General features: G+C 43.1%; 1 long non-coding RNA gene across 1 annotated transcript; it reads left to right on the forward strand.

Moving 5' to 3' along the window:
- The first annotated feature begins 2,087 nt into the window (after positions 1-2,087).
- Positions 2,088-17,945, forward strand: LOC306935276. The gene is made up of 3 exons (XR_013791375.1): positions 2,088-2,174; positions 17,027-17,133; positions 17,402-17,945. It is a non-coding gene; the product is annotated as an uncharacterized lncRNA (long non-coding RNA).
- Positions 17,946-27,581: the final 9,636 nt, after the last annotated feature.

Here is a 27,581-nt window from a genome sequence, read left to right on the forward strand (position 1 = left end):
TCAGACTGTCTCTGATTGGCTTACCCTGAAATCTGTCCCTACGTTAGCCAATCAATGACCTCTTCTGCGACATGCTTTGTTCATGTTAGGGTGCGTAGCCATGTGGGCTCAGAGGCTAGTATGAGAGCACAAACGAAACTGTCAACACAGTACAACACAGAGAGCGGCGCGCTCTCTCAGCAGCAGTCAGCACAGAGCCTGTATGACAGACTCACGGCGCTGTATGGGGAAACTTTTCACTTGGATCATACGTTGACATAATAACGCTATAACGCGGGTAAAACGCTCGGACAATAACTATAAGGCCGTTATGGAATAGGGAAATGTAAAGCCTCCGTTACAAGTTACTGCAAAAAGTAGCGCCGTTAGGTAACGTAACGTGATGTAAGGGCGTTAGTTACAACACTGGCTGTTTTTAAGGCTTGGACTCTTTTTAAGTGGACAGTAGAGGAGCCAGTTTCATCACTGGACTGGTTTCTAGAGGAACCTCTTGTTGGGGGGGCTAGGTTGGACATCCAAGACAGTACAACACCTAACCTCACTGACACTCTGTGCACCGCTGGGATGGTGACTTTGAGGAAGTTGGTGGATGTCGCTGGGTCGAGGCTAAGGAATGCACACGCCGTAGCTGGCCTGTTGGGGCTGAGGTCAGTGCGCTATGTGGAATACATCTTGGGGCGATGGGCTGAGAGACTGTCTGAGGACGACTTTGATCTTTTGAGGATCTACAGTGAGCGGGAGGAAACCCCGGATGGAGAGGACACCTTTCCTGAGATGGAGATTTGGCCGGATCTGAAGGGCTGTTCAGGACCTTTGCTAGAGGGAAAAGAGGGTCAAAGTGTTGATTTGTACACAGTAAATGGAAAGGGGTTGTACATGTGCTGTGTTAAGGCTCTTAACAGGGAGAAATTAAATGGGAAAGACGACACAATGTGGAGAAGGTATTTCGATCAATCCGATGAAAGCAAACCAGGGTGGAGGGCCTTGTACAAACTTCCCTCAAAAAAACAGACTGGGGACTTACAATGGAGGATTCTCCATGGGGCGGTGGCTGTTAATTCAATTGTGTCAAAAATGAATTCAACCATCTCAAATGAGTGTCCTTTTTGTGGGAAGGTGGAGACTATTGCTCATTGCTTTGTAGAATGTGGCAGGATCGATTAATTATTTGGTGTGTTAGAGGGTCTGTTTATTCTTTTCGAAGAGAAGTGGTCTAAAGTTGGGTTTATTTATGGAGCAGGGTACAGGAGGAACAATGCTAACAAGTGGCAGTTGCTCAATTTTCTAATGGACCAGGAGAAACCGGATCGAAAGGGTAACACAGGACCTCGTTAGTGTTTTCATCTCACTGGTTAGGGTGAGGGTTTGGATCGATTTTAGATTTCACCTGGAAATGAAAAATGTGGACACTTTTGTGCAACAATGGTGTTTTAATGATGTCATTTGCTCAGTTGTTGATGAGACTCTTCTTTTTGGTTTGGTTTTTGGGTAAGAATGCCCTTGTTTTTGGACCTCGAATGTCTGTTTGAAAACAACTGAAGTGTTACTGGTTTTTAGTTTGTAAATAAAAGGGTTTTAGAAAAGTCAAAAAGTCTCTCTCTGACCCCTCTTTCTTACCCCCCCCCCCTCTCTCTCTCTCTCACTGTCTCTCTCTCTCTCTCTCTCTGTCTCTCTCACCCCTCTCTCTGACCCCCCCCTCTCTCTCTCTCTCTCTGTGTCTCTGTCTCTGTCTCTCTCTCTCTGTCTCTGTCTCTGTCTCTCTCTGACCCCTCTCTCTCTCTCTCTCTCTCTGTCTGTCTCTCTTATTATAATTACGAAGAAAAGTGTCGAAGTGGTCCTTTAACTGAAGTACAAATACCTTATTGTACTTTGAGTAAACATGTGTTGTAGAAAACACCATTGATGTAATAAAGTCATAGTTTTACCCTCCACTCCACTACATCTCTGAATACTATTATTAGTACAACTGTGTGTTAGAATTGATTATCAGTACATTGAAAATCCATCAGTAAATCTCCTGTTTGATGTTTTTAGTCAAGTCGTGTCCCGGTGGATGGACGGCGTTTGGAGGCAGATGTTACTACAGAACTGAAATGAAATCATGGCAGGAAGCTAGAGATGACTGTCAGAGTCAAGGAGCTGATCTGGTGGTCATTAACAGTCCAGCAGAACAGGTTAGTGTGTGTGTGTGTGTGTGTGTGTGTGTGTGTGTGTGTGTGTGTGTGTGTGTGTGTGCCTACTTCCACTTCACCACATCTCAGAGGCAACATTTTTACTTTTACTCCACTACAATTATTTCTGAACTGTAGTTACTTTGTATGTTTTGATTATTATTACAAACATACAATTTAAGCATTTATCAGACACATAATGATTTACAGTAAGCAAGAACATCACATGGTATTACATCAAATACATAAAAATAGTCATCATGAATCATACGTAAAATAACCTAACGTCTGTCTAACAGTAGAATATATATATATAATGAAACTATGCGTATACACTATAGAGTGCTATGTCTACATAAAATGCTATTTAAGTTACATAAGTTGAGCCTTTGTAAGGTCGTCAAGGCTAGGGAAAGTGCTACGGCGCTAAGATGGAGTCTGAAGAGGTGGTTTTCAGACTATGGGTTAAGATGGAGTCTGAAGAGGTGGTTTTCAGACTATGGGTTAAGATGGAGTCTGAAGAGGTGGTTTTCAGACTATGGGTTAAGATGGAGTCTGAAGAGGTGGTTTTCAGACTATGGGTTAAGATGGAGTCTGAAGAGGTGGTTTTCAGACTATGGGTTAAGATGGAGTCTGAAGAGGTGGTTTTCAGACTATGGGTTAAGATGGAGTCTGAAGAGGTGGTTTTCAGACTATGGGTTGAGATGGAGTCTAAAGAGGATGTGTGGTGTATTATGAATCATAATATATGCATAACTACATGGTTAGTCACAATTGTACATATAACTTTAATTTCTGTAAGCCATTTCTCCAGTGTCTTAACAAAGTGCCTTAAACTGAAGTCTATTTGCATATTAACTGAAGTCACAGGCAGGAAGCCACTCTCGGGGGTGAAAGACAGTCATTCCAAATTGTAGGGTTTACTAGTTGACTTCTCAAGATAATTCTTGGGAAGTGATCTGTGATCTGATATTATCTTTAGGGTCAGCGACCACAGGCCGTGGCTTACGGCAGCTGTAAAAATACATAGGCTATCTTTGGGGTCTGTTTCAACATCTTTTATAACCCAGGATGCTTTACAGGAGCATTTTATTATAGTGCCTGTCACAGGTGGGGGTCTTTGACTTCCTGACACACACACACACACACACACACACACACACACACACACACACACACACACACAAAGGTGACACCCACTGCATGTTATTTTGGTATAAAGAGATGGGACACAGAAGAGTTGGGAGGTTGGTTGGTTGGGGTGAGTGAGCGGAGTTGGTTCATGATGGACAGGCTTGGCCTGGCCTGAGAATGCTGTATGGAATTGATGCCTGATGACTTGATGCGTGTAACTTGATGTAACTATGGGATATGCCTTGATTGAATAAAAGAAGGACTTTGCCTGGATATCGCGACTCACTTCATGCTATATTAAGGAAAATAAGGAGAGAATCCACGGACCTTTAAGGAAAGATTCCACAAAGTGGTGCCGTTCCCGGTGTTTTTGGTGCATTTTTGCTTCAGGCAATGAGAGCCAGTGGACAAGATTTTTCAGTCTAACGCCAGGGCTCCACCGGACGCGTTGCGTCTCCGTCGCGTCGCGTCAACAAACGCACCGGTTCAATTTTAATGCACGCGTCGCGTCTCCATCAACGCGGGCAGTGGAGCCACCCTTCATTGATTAAAAAGGGAACATTCCCTGACGGTGACGGAGACGCGACGCTGACGCGCCCGGTGGAGCCCGGCCGTAATAGGCGATGGGTGAGTTGAGTTCTTGATGACGTGGAGGATCTGGAGATATTCTACGCCACAGAAACCGGACCTGCGAAGGGTCTGTGGATTTTTTTTTTTTTTTAGTGAGTTTTGCGAACCCAAGACTGGCTGGAGGATGATGGACACAAGCTTTGCCACTCTGGTGTTGAGGCCTAGTGTTACGTGAGGAGTGAGCTTCTGTTAGGGAGTTTAGGAGTTGAGCGGTAGTGTGTGCGTTGTATGAGTTGAGCGATAGTGTGTGCATGGTACAGTATGATTGTGCTTTGTTTGTTTGGTTTTGTTTGTTTGTGTCTGTGAGTCTATGTTCATATATGTGCCTTCCTTTGTCTCAGGTCATGGTGGGGGAGAATTTTACTTTTTATTTGGGTGGCTTAATTTGGGCTGGCTTCTGGTATAATTTTTTTTCTTTTGGGTGTTTCTGATACGTGTGAAACATGTTTCAGAAGGGGGGAGTAATATAGATATTAAATTTGGGATTTCATTCAGGTTTAAAATTAAATTGGCTTTAATTTGGGGTACAGCTAAATTTAGAAGGTACATGAGAATACATCTGTCATTGTAAATCATCACAGTTAGGATATTTCATTTATCCTTTGTAAAATTAGATAGTTAGTTTGGATTGTTAACCCTAAAGGTTTTTATTTTAGTCAAAAAAGATATAGTCTGCAAAAGTAAGTTGACCTTAGGGACAAAACTACAGCAACTGTTGCTTACATGTACCTGTAAATGAGGACAGTGAGTGACGTGGGTGTGAAATGATCAAGGGGGGGTCCCTTCCCTAAGTCAGTGAGTTGCTAGTCTAAAAAATATATATAGAGGCATTTCTACATTTATTTTTTGTGTAGTTTGTTTTTCTCATTTCTTTATGTTACACTGTCCTGTGTGAATGGTGTGACAGAGAAAGTATTGCATGTTTTCCTTGGAGTGAGTTTGTTGACTTTGGGGCTAGTATGCAAATGAGTATGCGTGTCTGTGACTGTGTGAGGTGAGAGGAGATTGCAGTCAGAGTACAGAGTGTATCACCCAGAATTTATGACAGTGAGTGAGATTATCTACAATTTAGTAGTTATGGCTGCCACTCCAGTGCACATTGTGCAAAACAAATTCTCATCTAAGAATATTCCCAGAATTTCAGAAAAATGGCATCAGCGTTGGCCTGACAGGCCATGGCCAAAAGAGGGCTCTTTCGATGTAGAAGTCCTTAGAATTATGAAGACTATTGTGTGTGCGTACAGAACAGATCAGACGACAAAAGAGAGAGTAAGGAAAAGGCAAGAAGAGCTATCAGTTTTAGACTTGTTTTGTACAGAAGGTCGAAGACAAAGATTGAAGATTCAAGTAAAAATAGGTCGACAGCTGAGAACGAGTCATATTGACAGTGAGGACATGAGCAGGAAATTGTTCGTACCATTGTCTCCTGTGTCAGTACTGCCCGATGAGAAGATTTCCGCTGATTGCAGCACAGACAACCAGTGCATTGACACTGAGGGTCACAGCAACAACTCAGCACAGACTGAGGTGGACAACAGGGACGTGAGAACATCTGAGCAGTCAAAACCTGGGCTACAAGCAGACTGTATTAAGGAGGAGCTGGGATCGGTCCGGCGCCTGAAAATGGACTTGATCAGTGAATTGACTGTGTCGACGAGGGCACACAGACATTTTCTGCGTATGATTGAGACGCAGTTGAATGAACTTTCAGTGAGGGAGAAACAGTTGATCGGTGATCTCAGTGACAAGGCTGCACACAGCCACAGAGACAGTGGAGGTGACGAAATCTACAGAAGGGCAGCCCGCCCTGGCGCGGACATGAACATTGACTCTGATTCTGACTCTCTTTCTGATTCTGACCCTGACGAGAAGGTTAGGCCTACACAGACCGTCTGGAGGAAAAGGATTCAAAGTCATGAGAGGACAAGTGGGAGTAAGAGGACGAGGAAAGAGGACTTCAACGAAAGCGAACAAGAGGAGGTGATGATTGCGCCCATTAAAATACTGCCTGTGGTTGTCCGAGGACAGAATCTTGACTACAGACCATGGTCTAATATAGACATGACGGACGTGGTGACAAAGTTGCCGCCACTGCAGGAGGAGGCTTACGCATGGATGGCCAAACTCGACGTACTTATGGTGGGTTCTCAGCTAACCGTAGGGGATATGAAACAATTATTAGCACACCTTGTGGGAATGCAGATGTTGAATAGCCTCCTGATCCGTGCGGGAATGCAGGCTTATGTCAACACCACTGTAGGAGACGCAGATTTATATGTGGGACACAAGGGGTTCCTGGATCGTGCACTAAGGGAACTTTACCCCACAGACCTCAATCCTGACAGGATTTTGATTGACTCTTTGGCTGACAACGAGAATCCACGCTCATATGTAGCCCGTGTGCACCAGACGTGGATGGATGTAACGGGGAACGATGCCAGCCGCCCAGGTCACGAGCGGGCCCTGATTAGGGGCAAGATTCTGAAAGGTTTGCCCCGGTCCGTGCAGACTAAATTAGAGGAGGTGGTCTCCCTTTCAACCCTGCCTTTGGAAACCTACACAGACCATATTGTTCACTGCGTCGACCTGTTCCGGAAAAAACAGGAGTCCGAAATACTCAAAGCTTTGGACCTTGTTCGACAAATGAATGAGAACACGGTATAACGGTTGCACTAATGACAATTAAAGAACCAATTATAGCAAAAATGAGGGAGGTGGTGGGTCAGTTCAGAATAAGAATAATTAAATAAATCAGTAAATAAGTTTAACGGTAATTTATTAAATCAAATCAAAATAATATTTCAATAACAAAATGTTCACTTAATCAAATGAAAATAAAACAAAACTGCCTCAAAAGGTATGGGTGAATGTCCAAGGGTCCTGGCACTGTCCAAAACTAAACTAAATGTCCAACAAAGAAATCAAAATGGCACCCAGTCAATGTTGTGTAGTGGTAGATCTCTTACCACCCTGTACACTGTTCGGCAAAGTCCGTCCTTAATCGAATCTAAACTCCAGGGAAATAATCCAAAAGGGAGAGAAAGTTCTCCTTCTCCTTGGTATAAATCCAACACGATCCGCAACGCTATAGCAAGACTTTGGAAATATTCCTCCTGCTTCTTAGCCTGTCTGTCTCTTCCTGTTCCCCTCCACTCTGGACTGACAGAGTCCTCTCTCCAGGTGGCCCAAAAACATTGTGATTGCCCATGTGATTGCTCCATCAGCCAGGTGAGCTGTGGGCGGGGCCTCTCAATCATTGTCTGTTGCCATAGCAACACATATATCTCACTGGCTTCTTGTGGCCTATAGTCCAGCAGATAACAAGGAAACTCTCACAGAGTAGCAGATAGTAGAAAATAATAAAGTACATCAAAATTGAGCGTAGTAAACAAAAAATACATAGAAAACAATGTTACAACGGTGTCACTACAAGTCAACAACAGGTGTCATCCTATCAGTGGGCTTCACCATGGGGAGTACTGCCGCGGACAGGTCATGGCCCAGAGAGCTGTAGGATGAAAGGAGTTTGCCATAACTGTGGAACATTTGGTCATTTTTCTGGACAGTGTGACCAGGGACCACAGCGAGAGACTCTGAGAGGCTGCACGCTGAGACGCCCCTCTCTGTGCTGTTGAAAGCACATGGCTTTTGATTTGTCACCTAGCTGTCATCTGACACTGACCTTTTCTAGATATTGCAGGAGCACTGAGGAAATGTGTTGTCGCCCCATTTGTGCATTTGGCATGAAGGACGGACATTTTGCTTTTGACACTTTGGGGTTTAGTTTAGGGAAAGAAAGACTTTCTAAGGAAAAGAGGAAACATGGATCACATGGAGCCGGGATCATGAGCGGTATGGGATAGGGCCTGTTCCATGCAACTATGAGACAGGTGACAGTGTTAATACAACATGCACCAATCCACGACACGCAGAGTGGGATCCATGTGGGTTCATGTCCTTATGTCCTAAACTGTTTGATTTGCTTTATAAGTTCTATTCATTGTCATAAAAAAAAGAAAAAAAAAGATAGGTTAATAGTGATCATATGAGTATTTTAGATAACTTCATTGAATATTACAGTGAAATCCAATCCAAAAATGAGAATTATATTCTAATTAGTAATACAAATGTTGTTTAATTGTTAGTTACAATAGGCCTGAAATAGGATAATATGTCCAATATTACTTTGTCTCCTGTCCATTATTCTGCTATTACTAGGTACCGGTAATATATTGCAGACAATGTTGAACTGATGGAGATAATATTAATACGGATTAAAACCTCACCATGAGTATTACATGTTAGCTCTTAGTTTGTGTGCAACTTTCCGAATCAGGGGTCGGATGGATGGTTTCTGCAGGACCATTCATCCATTATTCCATGAAAGTTGCTCACTAACTAAGAAGGGGGGAGAAGGGAATATTATTCTTATTAAGTCGATATTGGAATCCACTTCCAAACAGATATTGATGTCTATACAGGTACAGGGATCAGCCTATCTCACCCTCTCCCTTGCTCAGCTGGCAGGGGGGAGGGGGGGGTCAGAGGTGTAATTAGCCTAGGAACAGTTCACTTGAATTTATTTTATCTGGGTGTGACAACGAACAGCTTCGGACTGATAGGGTCATTGTCTAACAGATGTCAAATAACATAGCTTTTGATTTTGTTCATTTTGTTTTAGGTTTGATTTTACTGATTTTACTGATTTTGTGTTAATTTACTGTTTCAGTTTCTGAATAGTGTCCAGGGGGGAAGAGGTACCTACAAAGGGGATTCAGTTTCAGGGTTAGTTGAGACTATTTGGGGAGTTTGAACATTTGTGGGATTTTTGGGGGAAAAGGAAAAAAAAATGATTTTTTGGAAAATTAATATTTTGGGCAAAATGTATGATTCATATGTTATACTAATAGTATTAAGGACTATTAGTAGGGGGGAATATGTGGTGTATTATGAATCATAATATATGCATAACTACATGGTTAGTCACAATTGTACATATAACTTTAATTTCTGTAAGCCATTTCTCCAGTGTCTTAACAAAGTGCCTTAAACTGAAGTCTATTTGCATATTAACTGAAGTCACATGCAGGAAGCCACTCTCGGGGGTGAAAGACAGTCATTCCAAATTGTAGGGTTTACTAGTTGACTTCTCAAGATAATTCTTGGGAAGTGATCTGTGATCTGATATTATCTTTAGGGTCAGCGACCACAGGCCGTGGCTTACGGCAGCTGTAAAAATACATAGGCTATCTTTGGGGTCTGTTTCAACATCTTTTATAACCCAGGATGCTTTACAGGAGCATTTTATTATAGTGCCTGTCACAGGTGGGGGTCTTTGACTTCCTGACACACACACACACACACACACACACACACACACACACACACACACACACACACACACAAAGGTGACACCCACTGCATGTTATTTTGGTATAAAGAGATGGGACACAGAAGAGTTGGGAGGTTGGTTGGTTGGGGTGAGTGAGCGGAGTTGGTTCATGATGGACAGGCTTGGCCCTGCCTGAGAATGCTGTATGGAATTGATGCCTGATGACTTGATGCGTGTAACTTGATGTAACTATGGGATATGCCTTGATTGAATAAAAGAAGGACTTTGCCTGGATATCGCGACTCACTTCATGCTATATTAAGGAAAATAAGGAGAGAATCCACGGACCTGTTTAAGGAGAGATTCCACAGTGGTTTTCAGACTATGGGTTAAGATGGAGTCTGAAGAGGTGGTTTTCAGACTATGGGTTAAAATGGAGTCTGAAGAGGTGGTTTTCAGACTATGGGTTAAGATGGAGTCTGAAGAGGTGGTTTTCAGACTATGGGTTAAGATGGAGTCTGAAGAGGTGGTTTTCAGACTATGGGTTAAGATGGAGTCTGAAGAGGTGGTTTTCAGACTACGGAGGAAGATTAGCAGTGAGTCCATTAAAGGAGTGATACATTAACTCATTTATCGCCGACATCGGCTTTGGACGCCTGTTTTATTATTAATTGATTACGGTGATCATTTGTCTCCTGTATAACAATCCCGTTTCGGTGCGGTGAGAAAAAAAAGGAAATGTAAAATCCGCTGGTCTAATGCTGTCTTTGGGGACGCAGCATTTTAGAATGCTAATATCTCTGATTCTTATTTTTAGACCAAAAACTAGCTTGATTTTGCTCTTTAAACGTTATGATCCTAGCTTTTAAAGATTAAATGACAATCGCGGGACAAGTTACATTACAGATTTTTACTTCCTGACTCAAACTAAAGGTGCTCGCCGTTGAGAATACAGGCGTGGCGGTGAGAGCTGTCCACCAGATGGCGCTGTGGCTCCGAATGAGTTAAAGGACCACTTCACCACTTTTCCTAAACTAATGTTCATGATAAAAAATAGAACCATTTCTTTCCTACTCAGTCTGTGTCTCATAGGTAGGCATGCCACGGTATGAGATTTTACAGTACGGTACGGTGCCGGTATTGAAAACCTATACCTCGGTATTCCACGGTATTTATATAAAAAAAAAAGAAAAAAAAAAGATTGCCCCCCCCCCCCCCCCACCTATGTCTAGTGACTACCCCCACCTCCTTATAAGCCCTTCTTTGTTCCCCAACCTGTAGGCCTACATATCTTATCTTTTACTTTTTTACCTTTTATGATAATTAGAATTTTGTTATTTGTCATGTGACTTGTCATGATTATGAATTGATTACCCAGGACCGAATGGAAACAAGACTGCAAGGACTTTTTTCAGTGATCCCTTTGGACATGTGTTTGACTGTACCCTATACTGATTACATTTCTGCCAATAAAGTATTCAATCAATGAATCAATAGCTATTCCCCACTGTATTTCACTGTACTATGGCTCCCCCTAATGGCCGTTTTGTACCCTGCACGCTGTAGTGCAATCTGCGCATGCTCACAACTGCGCCTCTGTTGACACTTGACAGTTCACACTTTTAGTCTTTCAGCAACACTAACTCAAAGGTAGGAAGCAACTTTTCAATCTACTGCAGCTGTGTGGTGAAAATAAATGTTTTGCCTTAGTCTGGGAGTGGAGTTGCACTGCATGCGCGCAGCATGCGCTGCACACCAACGCTGTATTAAAATACCGTAAGCTCGGAAATCTCACGGTATCAACACCGTGGCTGTTCCTGTCGCGGTATTACCGAAATTCGGTAAACCGCGGCATGCCTACTCATAGGACAGTGATTCCCAAGGGGTCCTCGAGGGACTTCCAGGGGGTCCCCAGCAAATGATAGTTTGGAACCAAATGGACCCTTATGGGTCTGTAACAGTGTTGATTTCATCGACTAAAACTAAGAAAAATGTTCGTCGACTACCTTTTTCCCTGACGGAAACTAAATAAAAACTAAGCTATGATGACTAAAACTGTTACATTCCCTTAGGTCTAGGGGTCATTAAAGCATGCAACAAGGCTGGAAAGTAAACTGTTGTTTATTCACAGTGCTTCAATAAGGTTATATACAAATAGAAGATATGCAATAAATTACAAAAGGTATAAATATGGGAGTATATATATATATATATCTATATCTATAATCTTCTATCTAGACAACCATGACGTACTAATAACGATAGTTTAATGGGTTTCCAACCAAATCCAATATCTTGGGCTGAGCACTCTGCTCGAGCCTTATCGTGTTACAACTTAAAGATGCTGTTATTTAAATTATACAATGATCCAAAAATGGCTGTATGGGGCAACCCAGAGAAACAAACAAAATTAACTATCCCTAACCTAAATGCAAATGAACCCTCTACCTAAACCTAGCCAACAAAAGGAAACTCTCTACTCTACCTTATGCCTAACAAAATAAGTTTACAAAAAGCAAGCTCCCATAACTCCCTTTAACTTATACCTTACCAGTTAAACCATAACATAAGTATAATTGCTTGTAACATCAACACTGCGACAGAGGCATCCTATTCACACTCAGGGCGCTCCAAACATTCAGAGTCCCTAGTGTTGGCTTTTTATACAATATAGCTTCACAGCTCCCTGAACAGAGTGTTCTCAGTATGACAAAGGATGGTGATAGGCTCACGGTGACCAGGTGGGCAGGTGGAAGGTGGATGGTGATAGGCTCACGGTGACGAGGTGGAGAGGTGGAAGGTGGATGGTGATAGGCTCACGTTGACCAGGTGGGCGGGTGGAAGGTGGATGGTGATAGGCTCACGGTGACCAGGTGGGCGGGTGGAAGGTGGATGGTGATAGGCTCACGGTGACCAGGTGGGCGGGTGGAAGGTGGATGGTGATAGGCTCACGGTGACCAGGTGGGCAGGTGGAAGGTGGATGGTGATAGGCTCACGGTGACCAGGTGGAGAGGTGGAAGGTGGATGGTGATAGGCTCACGGTGACCAGGTGGGCGGGTGGAAGGTGGATGGTGATAGGCTCACGGTGGGCGGGTGGAAGGTGGATGGTGATAGGCTCACGGTGACCAGGTGGGCAGGTGGAAGGTGGATGGTGATAGGCTCACGGTGACCAGGTGGGCAGGTGGGCAGGTGGATGGTGATAGGCTCACGGTGACCAGGTGGGCAGGTGGAAGGTGGATGGTGATAGGCTCACGGTGACCAGGTGGGCGGGTGGAAGGTGGATGGTGATAGGCTCACGGTGACCAGGTGGGCGGGTGGAAGGTGGATGGTGATAGGCTCACGGTGACCAGGTGGGCGGGTGGAAGGTGGATGGTGATAGGCTCACGGTGACCAGGTGGGCGGGTGGAAGGTGGATGGTGATAGGCTCACGGTGACCAGGTGGGCGGGTGGAAGGTGGATGGTGATAGGCTCACGGTGACCAGGTGGGCGGGTGGAAGGTGGATGGTGATAGGCTCACGGTGACCAGGTGGGTGGGTGGAAGGTGGATGGTGATAGGCTCACGGTGACCAGGTGGGCGGGTGGAAGGTGGATGGTGATAGGCTCACGGTGACCAGGTGGGCGGGTGGAAGGTGGATGGTGATAGGCTCACGGTGACCAGGTGGGCGGGTGGAAGGTGGATGGCTCTCCGCCTCCAAGCACCGCTGCAGCAACCAGACCTGTGACTGAGAACTTCAATCAGCACTCTATACAACAACAGCTGACAAATAACCGTATTACCATAATCACTGTATAATATATATATATATATATATATATATATATATATATATATATATATATATATGATACTACGGTAAATTAAAAGGTTGAGTAATGCTGGGTATATTGTTACATGTTTCACTCCTTGACAGCAGCAATGACAATTACCAATCCCTAAAAATGCAGTGCAAATTACTATTTGCCAGCTGGAATGTATAGTTGCTCTGGCCTTTGTCCTACTGCCACCTACTGTCCATTTATTGTATTACACAGTGGGTGGAAAAACACACCCCTTAAGGCTAAACCACACCCATCAGAGGTGTGGCTTCCAGAGGTACTTTTCACATGAAAGGTTTTGAGAGGTACCTCTAGAAGTCAGCCTGGTACAGACCAACATATTGGGACTGTAGACATGAGGACGATTCTACAAATGCCTTCTAAATCCTGACATTCATTCATATTCAAAGATTTGTGCCACATTTTCACGGTTTTTGAAAAATAGCAGACCTACAAGCTCATAGCGCGGCACCGAGTGCCGCACTATGAGCTTGTAGGTCTGCTATTTTAGACAGACAGACAACAGACAGACAGACAGACAGACAGACAGTGGCCCCCAAAAATAGCAGACCTACAAGCTCGAAGCGTGGCACTCGGTGCCGCGCTACGAGCTTGTAGGTCTGCTATTTTAGACAGACATACATACAGACAGACAGACAGACAGACAGACAGACAGACAGACAGACAGACAGACAGACAGACAGACAGACAGTGGCCCCCAAAAATAGCTACGAGCTACGAGCGCTACGAGCTTGTAGGTCTGCTATTTTAGACAGACAGACAGACAGACAGACAGACAGACAGACAGACAGACAGTGGCCCCCAAAAATAGCAGACCTACAAGCTCATAGCGCGGCACCGAGTGCCGCGCTATGAGCTTGTAGGTCTGCTATTTTAGACAGACAGACAGACAGACAGACAGTGGCCCCCAAAAATAGCAGACCTACAAGCTTGTAGCACGGCACTCGGTGCCGCGCTACGAGCGCTACGAGCTTGTAGGTCTGCTATTTTAGACAGACAGAGAGACAGACAGACAGACAGACAGACAGACAAAAATAGCAGACCTACAAGCTCATAGCGCGGCACCGAGTGCCGCACTATGAGCTTGTAGGTCTGCTATTTTAGACAGACAGACAGACAGACAGACAGACAGACAGAGACCCCCACAAATAGCAGACCTACAAGCTCGTAGCGCGGCACTCGGTGTCTGTCTGTCTGTCTGTCTGTCTAAAATAGCAGAGTGCCGCGCTATGAGCTTGTAGGTCTGCTATTTTAGACAGACAGACAGACAGACAGACAGACAGACAGACAGACAGACAGCGCGGCACTCGGTGCCACGCTACGAGCTTGTAGGTCTGCTACTTTAGACAGACAGACAGACAGACAGACAGACAGACAGATAGACGGACAGACAGTGGCCCCCAAAAATAGCAGATCTACAAGCTCATAGCGCGGCACTCGGTGCCGCGCTACGAGTTACGATTGCTACGAGCTTGTAGGTCTGCTATTTTAGACAGACAGACAGACAGACAGACAGACAGACAGACAGTGGCCCCCAAAAATAGCAGACCTACAAGCTCATAGTGCCGCGCTACGAGCTACGAGCGCTACGAGCTTGTAGGTCTGCTATTTTAGACAGACAGACAGACAGACAGACAGACAGACAGACAGACAGACAGACAGACAAAAATAGCAGACCTACAAGCTCATAGCGCGGCACAGAGTGCCGCACTATGAGCTTGTAGGTCTGCTATTTTAGGCAGACAGACAGACAGACAGACAGACAGACAGACAGACAGACAGAGACCCCCAAAAATAGCAGACCTACAAGCTCATAGCGCGGCACCGAGTGCCGCACTATGAGCTTGTAGGTCTGCTATTTTAGGCAGACAGACAGACAGACAGACAGGCAGACAGACAGACAGACAGACAGACAGACAGACAGACAGACAGACAGACAGACAGACAGACAGACAGACAGTGGCCCCCAAAAATAGCAGACCTACAAGCTAATAGCGCGGCACTCGGTGCCGCGCTACGAGTTACGATTGCTACGAGCTTGTAGGACAGACAAGCGGTGTCTAAAATAGCAGACCTACAAGCTCGTAGCAATCGTAACTCGTAGCGCGGCACCGAGTGCCGCACTATGAGCTTGTAGGTCTGCTATTTTAGGCAGACAGACAGACAGACAGACAGACAGACAGACAGACAGAGACCCCCAAAAATAGCAGACCTACAAGCTCATAGCGCGGCACTCGGTGCCGTGCTACGAGTTACGATTGCTACGAGCTTGTAGGTCTGCTATTTTAGACAGACAGACAGACAGACAGACAGACAGACAGACAGACAGACAGACAGACAGACAGACAGACAGACAGACAGACAGACAGACAGACAGACAGACAGTGGCCCCCAAAAATAGCAGACCTACAAGCTCATAGCGCGGCACTCGGTGCTGCGCTACGAGCTACGAGCGCTACGAGCTTGTAGGTCTGCTATTTTAGACAGACAGACAGACAGACAGACAGACAGACAGACAGACACACAGACAGACAGACAAAAATAGCAGAACTACATGCTCATAGCGCGGCAACGAGTGCCGCACTATGAGCTTGTAGGTCTGCTATTTTAGACAGACAGACAGACAGACAGACAGACAGACAGACAGAGACCCCCAAAAATAGCAGACTTACAAGCTCGTAGCGTGCCACTCGGTGCCGCGCTACGAGCTTGTAGGTCTGCTATTTTAGACAGACAGACAGACAGACAGACAGACAGACAGACAGACAGTGGCCCCCAAAAATAGCAGGCTACGAGTTACGATCGCTACGAGCTTGTAGGTCTGCTATTTTAGACAGACAGACAGACAGACAGACAGACAGACAGACAGACAGACAGACAGACAGACAGACAGACAGACAGACAGACAGACAGACAGTGGCCCCCAAAAATTGCAGACCTACAAGCTCATAGCGCGGCACTCGGTGCCGTGCTACGAGTTACGAGCGCTACGAGCTTGTAGGTCTGCTATTTTAGACAGACAGACAGACAGACAGACAGACATACATACAGACAGACAGACAGACAGACAGACAGACAGACAGACAGACAGACAGACAGATAGACAGACAGACAGACAGACAGTGTCCCCCAAAAATAGCAGACCTACAAGCTCCTAGCGCGGCCCCGAGTGCCGCGCTGTGAACTTGTAGGTCTGCTATTTTAGACAGACAGACAGACAGACAGACAGACAGACAGACAGACAGACAGACAGTGGCCCCCAAAAATAGCAGACCTACAAGCTCACAACGCGTCCTGATGCAACGCATAGTGAGAATAGATCTACAAGCCCACAACGCGTCCTGATGCGATGCATAGTGAGAATAGATCTTTAAGCCCACAACGCGTTGCGATGCGACTCATACAAACTTTTACTTTTAGTACTTAAAGGACATTTTGATGCCGATACTTTTGTACTTTTACTTGAGTACATTTTGAATACATAGATCTACAAGCTCACAGGACTTCTACTTCTAACAGATTACTACCCTGCAGTATTAGTACTTGTACCTAAGTAAAACATTTGAGTATTTTTTCACCACTGTGTGTGTGTGTGTGTGTGTGTGTGCGTGTGCATGTGTGCGTGTGTGTGTGTGTGTGTGTGTCCGTGCATGCATCTTTGCATGTGTGTGCATGCATGCGTGTTCGTGTGTGTGTGTCTGTGTGTCCGTGCATGCATCTTTGCGTGTGTGTGCATGCATGCGTGTTCAAGTGTGTGTGTCTGTCCATGCATGTGTATGTGCATGCATGTGTGTGTGTGCTTGCGTGCGTGCGTGCGTGCGTGCGTCCACATAGTTGCATGTGATCTACTTCCATGATTAAAGTGAAGAAGTGAATGTATTGGATCAAATTAATGATGATTCAATCATGTACAAATGATCAGGTATTCATCAGAAGATTGAGGACTGGGGGTTCTAACTACTCATGGATTGGTCTGACGAGGAGCGGAGGCAGATGGACGTGGGTGGATGGAACACCACTGACAACAACGTGAGACATTTTAAATTTTTATATTGTAATTATATCAAAGCAACTGTAAGTAGTTCAATACATTGTGTTTATTGTGCAGGTACTGGTACTGTATGTGAGTGACTGAGTGGATGTGGGTCAATACATTGTGTTTATTGTGCAGGTACTGGTACTGTATGTGAATGACTGAGCGGATGTGGGTCAATACATTGTGTTTATTGTGCAGGTACTGGTACTGTATGTGAGTGACTGAGCGGATGTGGGTCAATACATTGTGTTTATTGTGCAGGTACTGGGACAGTGGATATCCTCGTAACGGTGAAGACAGGAACTGTGCATACTTCAGTGTCCATACTGACCCTGGAACATGGGCTAATATACCATGTTCATATACACGGTTCGCAATCTGTGAAAAATGATTGTGTTTTCACTTCATTGATGAAACTGCAGCTCAGTGTTGCGCTGCCAGCGGTGGAAGAAGTACTCACATTTTATACTTAAGTAAAAAATACCACGTTGTAAGAAAATACTCCAAAAAGTAAAGTCCGGGATTCAAAATGTATTTGAGTAAAAGTACAAAAAGTATTTGAATGTACTTAATTACGGAAAGTAAAAAAAGTACCTGTTTTGCAGAGTGTCCCATTTCACAGGTTTCCGAAAGTATAAAAATGCAATTGAAAATAGCAGATCTACAAGCTCACATAGCTTGTAGATCTGCTATTTTCAAACGGCCTAAGAAGGCACAATGTATATTGCTGAAGGGGTTAATGCATGTTTTGTAATAATTATCCAAATCTACAAAGTAACTAAAGTCTTCAAATACTTGTAGTCAGTGGTGGAAAGTAACTAAGTTTGTAGTACAATTTTGAGTGTCTCCAATTTGCAATACTTGTACTTCTACTCCACTACATCTCAGAGCCAAAATGTGTACTTTTACTCCACTACAAGCAGTGGTGGAAAGTAAGTACATGTACTCAAATACTGTACTTAAGTACACAGTTGAGGAATGTTTGCTTTACTGGAGTATTTCACCTTTGTCAGTACTTTTACTTCATAGTCTTTTGAGTAAACATGTATTAATTTTTAGTCATATTTTGATCATCTGAAATGTTTTAGTCTTAGTCTAGTTTTAGTTGACTAAATAGTGTAAGATTTTAGTCGACTACAATGTATTTTGGCTTCGTAATGGCTGATTGTACACTTGGTTGCATGCTGAAAATAGCAGATCTACAATCTCACAACGGGTCACAGTGCGACACGTTGTGAGATTGTAGATCAGCAGAGCACAAACAAAAATAAAATTACTTTGATTTTAGTCTAGTTTGTATATCTTGAAGACATTTTCAATATATTTAGTCCTTGTTTTAGTCATGATAGCGTAGTTTTTATTTTGTTTTTATGTTATTTTTGTCGATGAACATTTTTCATCTTAGTTTTAGTCGACAAAATCAACACTATCCTCAGGTAGTGGTAGGTGAGTCATATAGGATACAACAGCAGTCACAACACACACACACACACACACACACACACACACACACACACACACACACACACACACACACACACACACACACACACACACACACACACAGGAGGAACATACAAGGAATACAACAATACAAGGAATTCATTGGCATAACGACTAAATTGGGCAGAAAAAGGCGGCATAAAATAATTGGCTACTCTAAATAAAAAATAAAATAAAACATACAACTAAGTCCAACTAAGTCCCTATAAAATAGACTATTTACAAGATCACAACAAGACATGTTGTGAGCTTCATTCACAACGTGAGGGTTGTGAGCTTCATTCACAACGTGAGGGTTGTGAGCTTCATTCACAACGTGAGGGTTGTGAGCTTCATTCACAACGTGAGGGTTGTGAGCTTCATTCACAACGTGAGGGTTGTGAGCTTCATTCACAACAAGACAGGTTGTGATCTTCATTCACAACAAGACAGGTTGTGATCTTCATTCACAACTTGAGGGTTGTGAGCTTCATTCACAACGTGAGGGTTGTGATCTTCATTCACAACGTGAGGGTTGTGAGCTTCATTCACAACGTGAGGGTTTTGAGCTTCATTCACAACGTGAGGGTTGTGAGCTTCATTCACAACGTGAGGGTTGTGAACTTACAGTACATTGGGCTATTTTGTGCTATTGTGTGCTAACATTCCTGGAATATTATGTTTGAACCTTCCAGCAGGTGTATTACTGTATTGTAATGATTCATTCATGAATGACTGTATTGTAATGATTCATACATAAATGACTGCATTGTAATGATTCATTGATAACATACTGTATTGTAAGCCATCTTTTTAATCACCTTGTACTGTATACTGAACAGTGTAAGCATTTAATAAAACGTTAATTGGCAATAGTATTGTTCCAGTCTATTAATTAACAATTCTTCTGACCTGTGGAAAAATAATGTATGTGTGTACCAGATGATAACCTGATCATATTCTGGTAGGCTAATACTAATATTTAAGGTTTGGAGGAGGAGGCTGCAGTTAGACTGGATTTGCTCATGCAGATACTACTATGGTGTAAAATTCTCCATTCATTGTCAATGGGAATTTAATGTTTGTGTAAGACAAAAATCACACCCCTGTGAAGTGAGGGGCGCTAATGTATTAAAGTCTAACTAACTCATGTTGATTAGGTGATGTAATGGTGATGTAAAACAAACTGTGCCAACATTAAATAAACATTAAACGGCATTAACAATAAAGAGACAATAATATGGCGTAAATGACACATTAGGACGTAAATGTTCCCTTCATTGTCAATGCGTTTACAAAACAAACATTGAACTAAAGCCTAACATTGACAACAATTCCCATAATGCTTTGGTGCACTGCTCCTCCTTGTAGATAGGGGGCAGGGCTGTCTTACTGAGACAACATGTAGTCCAAGGACTGTCTAAAGAGGACGAGACGCGAAGACCATACGGGCGACGCCATGTTGCTCCATGGTGCTCCATGGAAGGAAAGAAACATGCGCAATGGGCTATATGCAGCCAACACTTCCGCGTTCAGCTTCCTTGGTCTCAACTGCGCATGTTTCTTTCCTTCCAGGGAGCACCATGGAGCAACATGGCGTCGCCCGTACGGTCTACGGTGGCCTTCGCGTCTCGTCCTCTATAGACAGTCCTTGATGTAGTCCAGGAAGTAAGTGAGCCCAGTGTCCATGACATCATTGTCATTGTCATTAACATCAACGTTTTTGCAAAAAGGGTGAAGTGTCCCTTTAACTAGAACAGAAGGGGATCGGCTCATTAACCCATTTTGGGCGGGAACCCCTTTTGGTGTTTCAAGCATTCTGTTATGCTTTAGCTGTTGAAAAATAGCAGATCTACAAGCTCGTAGCGTGGCACCGAGTGCTGCGCTACGAGCTTGTAGGTCTGCTATTTTTGAAAAATCGTGAAAATGTGGCGCAAATCTTTGAATATGTATATATTCTTTCAGAGCGAACGTTTTCAACTCAAATATTTGCTTCTGGGGGGGGGGGGGGGGGGGGGGGTCCTTGAAACAACATATTTTGACACGGGGGTCGGCGGCCAAATACAGATAATTCTGGGGGTCCTTGACAAGAAATATTTTGAGAACCGCTGACACAGAAACATGGGTTTTTCAGAAAACTGTCAGGATTTAGAAGTAATTTGTATAGAATCTTTTCTTTAAGATCCATATAGACACTCACGCTGAGAGGCTCATGTATGAAACACAGGAGCCCCTTGTGAAGTTCGGGAAGAATCCAGAGACCTTTTTTAGTTGTCTCTCTCTCTTGAAAGTAACTACACATCTCTATGAGCGTGTTGTTTTTCCAGGTAACATGTACGGTCGCCCCAATCCATCTCGCCCCGGCATTTTTCCGCCGACAGCTCGGTGTGGCGGTTCTTGTATTCTTTATTTTGTTTTACTGAGAATAAGGTCAGAAATAAGTTTAGGGTTAGGCATAGTTTTACTGAGGTTGAGTTTAGGTATAGGGTTAGGTTTAGGCATAGTTTTACTGAGGTTGAGGTTAGGAATAAGTTTAGGGTTAGGCATAGTTTTACTGGGGTGGAGTTTCAGTACTATAGGTTTACCCCCATCTCAAAATATGTTGTTCCAGGGACCCCCATCTCAAAATATGTTGTTCCAGGGACAACGTGTGTGTGTGTGTGTGTGTGTGTGTGTGTGTGTCACGTGTGTGTGTGTCACGTGTGTGTGTGTGTCACGTGCGTGCGTGCGTGCGTGCGTGCGTGCGTGCGTGCGTGCGTGCGTGCGTGCGTTCGTGCGTGCGTGCGTGCGTGCGTGCGTGAGTGTGTGCGTGCGTGCGTGCGTGCGTGCGTGTGATTTTAAACCACTATTGTAACGTATATCGCCGACGACCAGGGACGGATTAACCCACACGAGGGCCCCTGGGCCGGTAATGTTTGCAGGAACCCCTAGCGCGCGTGCGTGCAACATTTTTGTGTTTTTATCATGTTTTTGACCTAAATTTAACTAAATCAATGGCCAATGAAGGACCCCAGGAGTCCTTTTCAGGGCGTCAAACCTAGTACTGCGCGGCGAAGGGCCCCTGAGAGCCAAGGGCCCCTGGGCCAATGGCTAATTTGTCCCTGCCGACGACATGAATGAACCATGGAATAAGTACTCTGTACTCACAGTAGTAAACTATAATACCACAATGTAGAAATAGTATGCTATGTTACAAGTATTCAACTTTTACTTGAGTAAACAATAAACTGTACAATTTGTGTCAAAATGTAGGCTTAAAGGACAACTTTAGTTTTTTTCAACCGGTTCATGTTTTAGGTTGTTATTAGAGAAAGTAAAAGATTAGTGTTCATTTTTTTTTTTTTGCTGCTTTCTTTCGTTTTAGCGAATTTAGCTATTTTTGACAGGGGGGGCGGGGGCATTCGAACATGGGGCTAAATATGTATTTTTATACAACATTTTATAGCGATTTTTTTATTTACTATAGTCCTACTAGACCCCAGGAAATTACATCTGGCCACACATGATCTACTGAATGTTCAGCCCTACAACACAGTATGGCATCCCCCTATAGTACCCCCTTCACATTCAGTTCATCCTGTGATCTTCTGTGGCCAGATGTAATTTCCTGGAGTCTAGTAGGACTATAGTAAATAATAAAAAAATAAATCGCTATAAAATTTGGTCAAAAAATACATATTTAGCCCCATGTTCGAATGCCCCCGCCCCCCCTGTCAAAAACAGCTAAAATCGCTAAAACAAAAGAAAGCAGCAAATGAAAAAAAATTAACACTCATCTTTTACTTTCTCTAATAACAACCTAAAACATGAACCGGTTGAAAAAATCTAAAGTTGTCCTTTAAAAGTACCAAAAGTAAATGTATACTCATTTAGCAGAAAGTCCCATTTCACAAGTTTTGTATAAAAATCATTTGAAAATATCAAATCTACATGAAGCTCACACACGTTGCTTTGCGAATGGACGTAAAAAAACACGGACCTTTCACGAATACTGAAACGAATATGAAAACTAAACAAGAGTCATTTTTAAACAAAAAAATAAAACAATAACAAACTTGAAACGAGCAAACTCAATGAATGAAGACGAACTGAAACTCATTCTGGAATTGAGAGCTCAACCCTCGTGGGTTTATAAAGACACCATTTAACATTTACATATTTCCAGCATGTATATTATAGCCTATATTCATAATACATTGAATTACAGCCCAGAGTGTATCTGTCGACGACAGAGTACAGCATCTTGCAATGGGTCCACACCCACAACACCAGAGGGAGTGCAACGAACCATGTACAACCCAGATTCGGCACAAACAAGGGACTAAATTATTTTCACTCCTATGCCACCAAAATGCCACCATTATGCCACCATTATATAGATATTCCACTGTTACGTTCTTAGCTTACAGTACGCATGTTTCATGATAAATGCTTTTTTATGCGATGTATTCCCATGCTTTTTGTTCTTGCTTAATGTAAATCGCTCTGGATTAAGAGCGTCTGCTAAATGCCTAAATAGTAAATTGTAAATTGTAATGTGGAACGCCCTACCAACAGTCATTAAGACATGCAAATCCCTTGACTCCTTCAAAACCACTCTCAAAGGGCACATACGGATGGCTGCAATTCGAAACTGGCCCCCGTAAAATCTGAATCCCCCCCCCCCACCGCCCACCCCCTTTCCCCCTCACTGTATATGTTTATTTCCCCTTTTTACCTCCTTTATGATGAATTCCTGTTCTGTTCTTTGACTATATAGAAGTGTCTATTTGTACGTCTCTAAATGTTTTGATGAATTGAACATGGTGGACCCTCTTGTAAACAAGTGTAATGCGTTATGGTGTCGTCCACTCACAGTTAACAGTCTTTGTATTGAGTTTGTGCTTGTACTGTAATTCTGCAATAATATTTCAATCAATCAATCAATCAATCAATCAATCAATCAATCAATCAATCAATCAAACCATTTAACATTTACACATTTCCAGCATGTATATTATAGCCTATTCATAATACATTGAATTACAGCCCAGAGTTATAGGCCTACATAGTATTCTGTCTTCTCTCAAGCTTCACAAATGCAATCTGCCGCAACGGAAATTAACCCATTTAGACCTGGGAACGATTCTACAAATGTCTTCTAAATCCTGTCAGTTTTCTGAAAAACCTGTTTCCATATCAGTGGTTCTCATCCTTTTTCATGTCAAGGAGCCCCAGAATTATCTGTATTTGGCCTCCGACCCCCATCTGAATATATGTTGTTCCAGGACCCCCCCCCCCCCAGAAGCAAAGATTTGAGTTAAAAAGTTCGCTCTGAATATAGGCCTACTCGAAATTTGCTCCACATTTTCACAATTGTTCAAAAATAGCAGACCTACAAGCTCGTAGCGCGCCATGAGCTTGTAGATCTTCTTGTAGATCTGCTTGTAGGCCTACATAGTATTCTGTCTTCTCTCAAGCTTCACAAATGCAATCTGCCGCAACGGAAATTAACCCATTTAGACCTGGGAACGATTCTACAAATGTCTTCTAAATCCTGTCAGTTTTCTGAAAAACCTGTTTCCATATCAGTGGTTCTCATCCTTTTTCATGTCAAGGAGCCCCAGAATTATCTGTATTTGGCCTCCGACCCCCATCTGAAAATATGTTGTTCCAGGACCCCCCCCCCCCCCAGAAGCAAAGATTTGAGTTAAAAAGTTCGCTCTGAATATAGGCCTACTCGAAATTTGCTCCACATTTTCACAATTGTTCAAAAATAGCAGACCTACAAGCTCGTAGCGCGCCATGAGCTTGTAGATCTTCTTGTAGATCTGCTTGTAGATCTGCTATAGCTAAAGTATAACATAATGCTTGAAACACCAAAAGGGGTTCCCGTTCAGAATGGGTCTCCTTTAACAAAACACATCTCAATGTTTTTTTATAATAATCATCCAATCTAACTCAATGAAATCCCCATAGAAGACATATTATCTTAACAAATACGTTTATACTTCGTATGTCATCATATTTAGGGCAATAAAACAAAGTGAACCATAGTAAAGTTAAACTGTTACTATACTGTTGAAAGTTAAACTGAACTGAAGCAACATAAAAAGATAAATGACTAATACAAATAAACAAATTCAAACAAATACAATAATGTGTACCCTTTGGTTTCAATGCTGTCGTTACCTTGTACAACCACCAGAGGGTAGTGTCATGCCATACGGTGGCGTGCGTTCAACTTGCGGCAGAGCCCTTTTTATCGCCATGGACCAATAGCTTTCTCTCGTACTCTGCGGGGGTGTGACGATAATGCCCAATCAGCAGGCGTCATGTTGCCAACAACGGAGCGACCAATGGCGTGTCGTTGTGCAGCTCATGTGGTTCATTTCGAAGCCGTGTTTATTAGTACACACACACACACACACACACACACACACACACACACACACACACACACACACACACAACTTTAATAAAACAACTGTTTAGTGTTAAAATACTGCTTTCTTTATTTTCACCACTTCTACGACAGCTACAGCCTACTGTTGTTTAAGGTAAGAAACTATACTGTTTATTACATTGATACTAATCTTACTACAGCAACAACAACAACAACAACAACAACAACTGCTACTATAGAGCAGTGGTTCCCAAACCTTTTCATGTCAAGGAACCCCCACAATGACACTCATTTATAGCCCGCGGACCCCCCATTTGAAAATGCCGAGGACCCCCATGAGAGAAGATGTTTGTACGGCTCTAGCCTCTAGGGCCCCCCGGTTTGCTAGTTTAAGGGCATTTCTATCATTCTATCGGGCATTTCTGTATATGTTTATTTCCCCTTTTTACCTCCTTTATGATGAATTCCTGTTCTGTTCTTTGACTATATAGAAGTGTCTATTTGTACGTCTCTCACAGGTGACTGTTTCATGTAAACAATTCCCAACAGATCTCCAAACCTGTTGTTTTGGGGAGCGCTGGTTTCAGTCCATTCAACCTCCTCTTTTGAGTTGGCTAGTGAGGTGCACCCTAGGAGACATTTATACTTCAAAGCCCAACAGTATTGCGCACAGAGAACAGCTGATACACACAGCAGATGCGACTGTTGTGAGCGTAGAGGTCTGCGTGCGCGACACCATCGCGGGACAAAGCATAAATTATACTTGATGGACTGCAGGTGCGCGTGCAGCCGTGCACAAATAGGCTCTGCTGCCGTTATCATGAGCGCACCTCCCGTTCTTATGACAGCGACTGGAGGTGTGGTTTTGAGCACAACTGTTTTGAATTGCTATTATTGTTCAAACACAACAGAAACCAAGGACTATATATTTCAAGGGCGAGAGATCACAATAAAAATCCTAATCATTCTTCCTCCACTGGGAGAAAAAAAAAGCATCTGAAAGTTTGATGGGGCATTTTTTACACTTGAGTGCAGTTAGAACTTTTCCATTGCATCTTATGAGAGGTGGTGTTCTTCTGCTGCCTTTATGCGCGCGCATGCTGTTTCTTATCAGTGTGACGTCGTCTGATAAGGCGTCTATTGTGCATAGGCCTATGGCCTACTGTAGGCTTTTTTGACTAGATTTAGAGACATTTTCAAGCTCTTGCTACTGAAATGATCGATTATTTTTATGGAGAAATCATTTAACATGCATCTCAATGGGAGACAGTTTGCCCTCGCAGAGTGGAGTGGGTGGGGCTTAATTAGTGGAGGGCTAATTATAATGCGTGAATTCACGCAATTATAATTGTTTTGCAAATTGCAATGGCTCTCCCCATTCTCCCCTAAATGACTGTGGACCCCCATCTGAAATATATTTTTGTGTGTGCTTGCTTGCACCCTGAGGGAGCGTAAACACAAACATTGTCCTAACACAAACATTAAATGCCATTGATAATGAATGGCCAGTTTCTAGTGTTTATCCCAACACAAACATTAAATGCCATTGATAATGAATGGCCAGTTTCTAGGGTTTATCCTAACACAAACATTAAATGCCATTGATAATGAATGGCCAGTTTCTAGTGTTTATCCTAACACAAACATTAAATGCCATTGATAATGAATGGCCAGTTTCTAGTGTTTATCCCAACACAAACATTAAATGCCATTGATAATGAATGGCCAGTTTCTAGTGTTTATCCCAACACAAACATTAAATGCCATTGATAATGAATGGCCAGTTTCTAGTGTTTATCCCAACACAAACATTAAATGCCATTGATAATGAATGGCCAGTTTCGAGACGAGTGTTGAAATAAAGCCACTTTTGGACTACATTTCTTTGTAGGCATTTTGAAAAGCATGTTGTACTTTTTGAGTGGTGCAAACCACTCCAACAACCAGCTTTGTCTGTACCCGTGTCTGTACCTGTGTACCTGTACGTGTGTGTACCTGTACGTGGGACCCAAAAAAATTAGCATGGTTGCTATGGTTAGTGTGTGACGTCACTGCACCACTCAGTTCACACGGGTGTGATTTTTACTTGTACTTTGTACTTGTACTTTGTAATTTTTACTTTTTACTTAAGTACTTTTTACACCGGGTACTTTTGTACTTAAGTACATTTAATTTGAGGTACTTTTATACTTTTACTTAAGTAACTTTCTTAATGGGTACTTTGTACTTTTACTTAAGTCATTTTCAAGTAGAGAATCAGTACTTCTACTTAAGTAAAATATTTTTGTACTTTTTCCACCACTGCCTGCACGGTCTGCTTCGTGCCAGCATATGACGTCATATCATATGCTGCAAAGGGACATACGCATCGTAGCACCTGACTGATAACATTACTTGCACGCTCTGCTTGCGCAAGTAATAACATTCACAACAAAGACCTTCATGGATCAGTAAACAAAAGACAATAACTAGATAATAATTACAAGTGACTTTTCAGAAAAACAAGCCCAATGTCGATTAGAATAAGCAGGTCATAGGCCATGGCATCACTGTCAAATGCTTCAGTCTACTGCA

This window comes from Electrona antarctica (genome assembly GCF_951216825.1).
Source record: "Electrona antarctica genome assembly, chromosome: 13".
In the NCBI taxonomy this organism is placed as follows: Eukaryota; Metazoa; Chordata; class Actinopteri; order Myctophiformes; family Myctophidae; genus Electrona; species Electrona antarctica.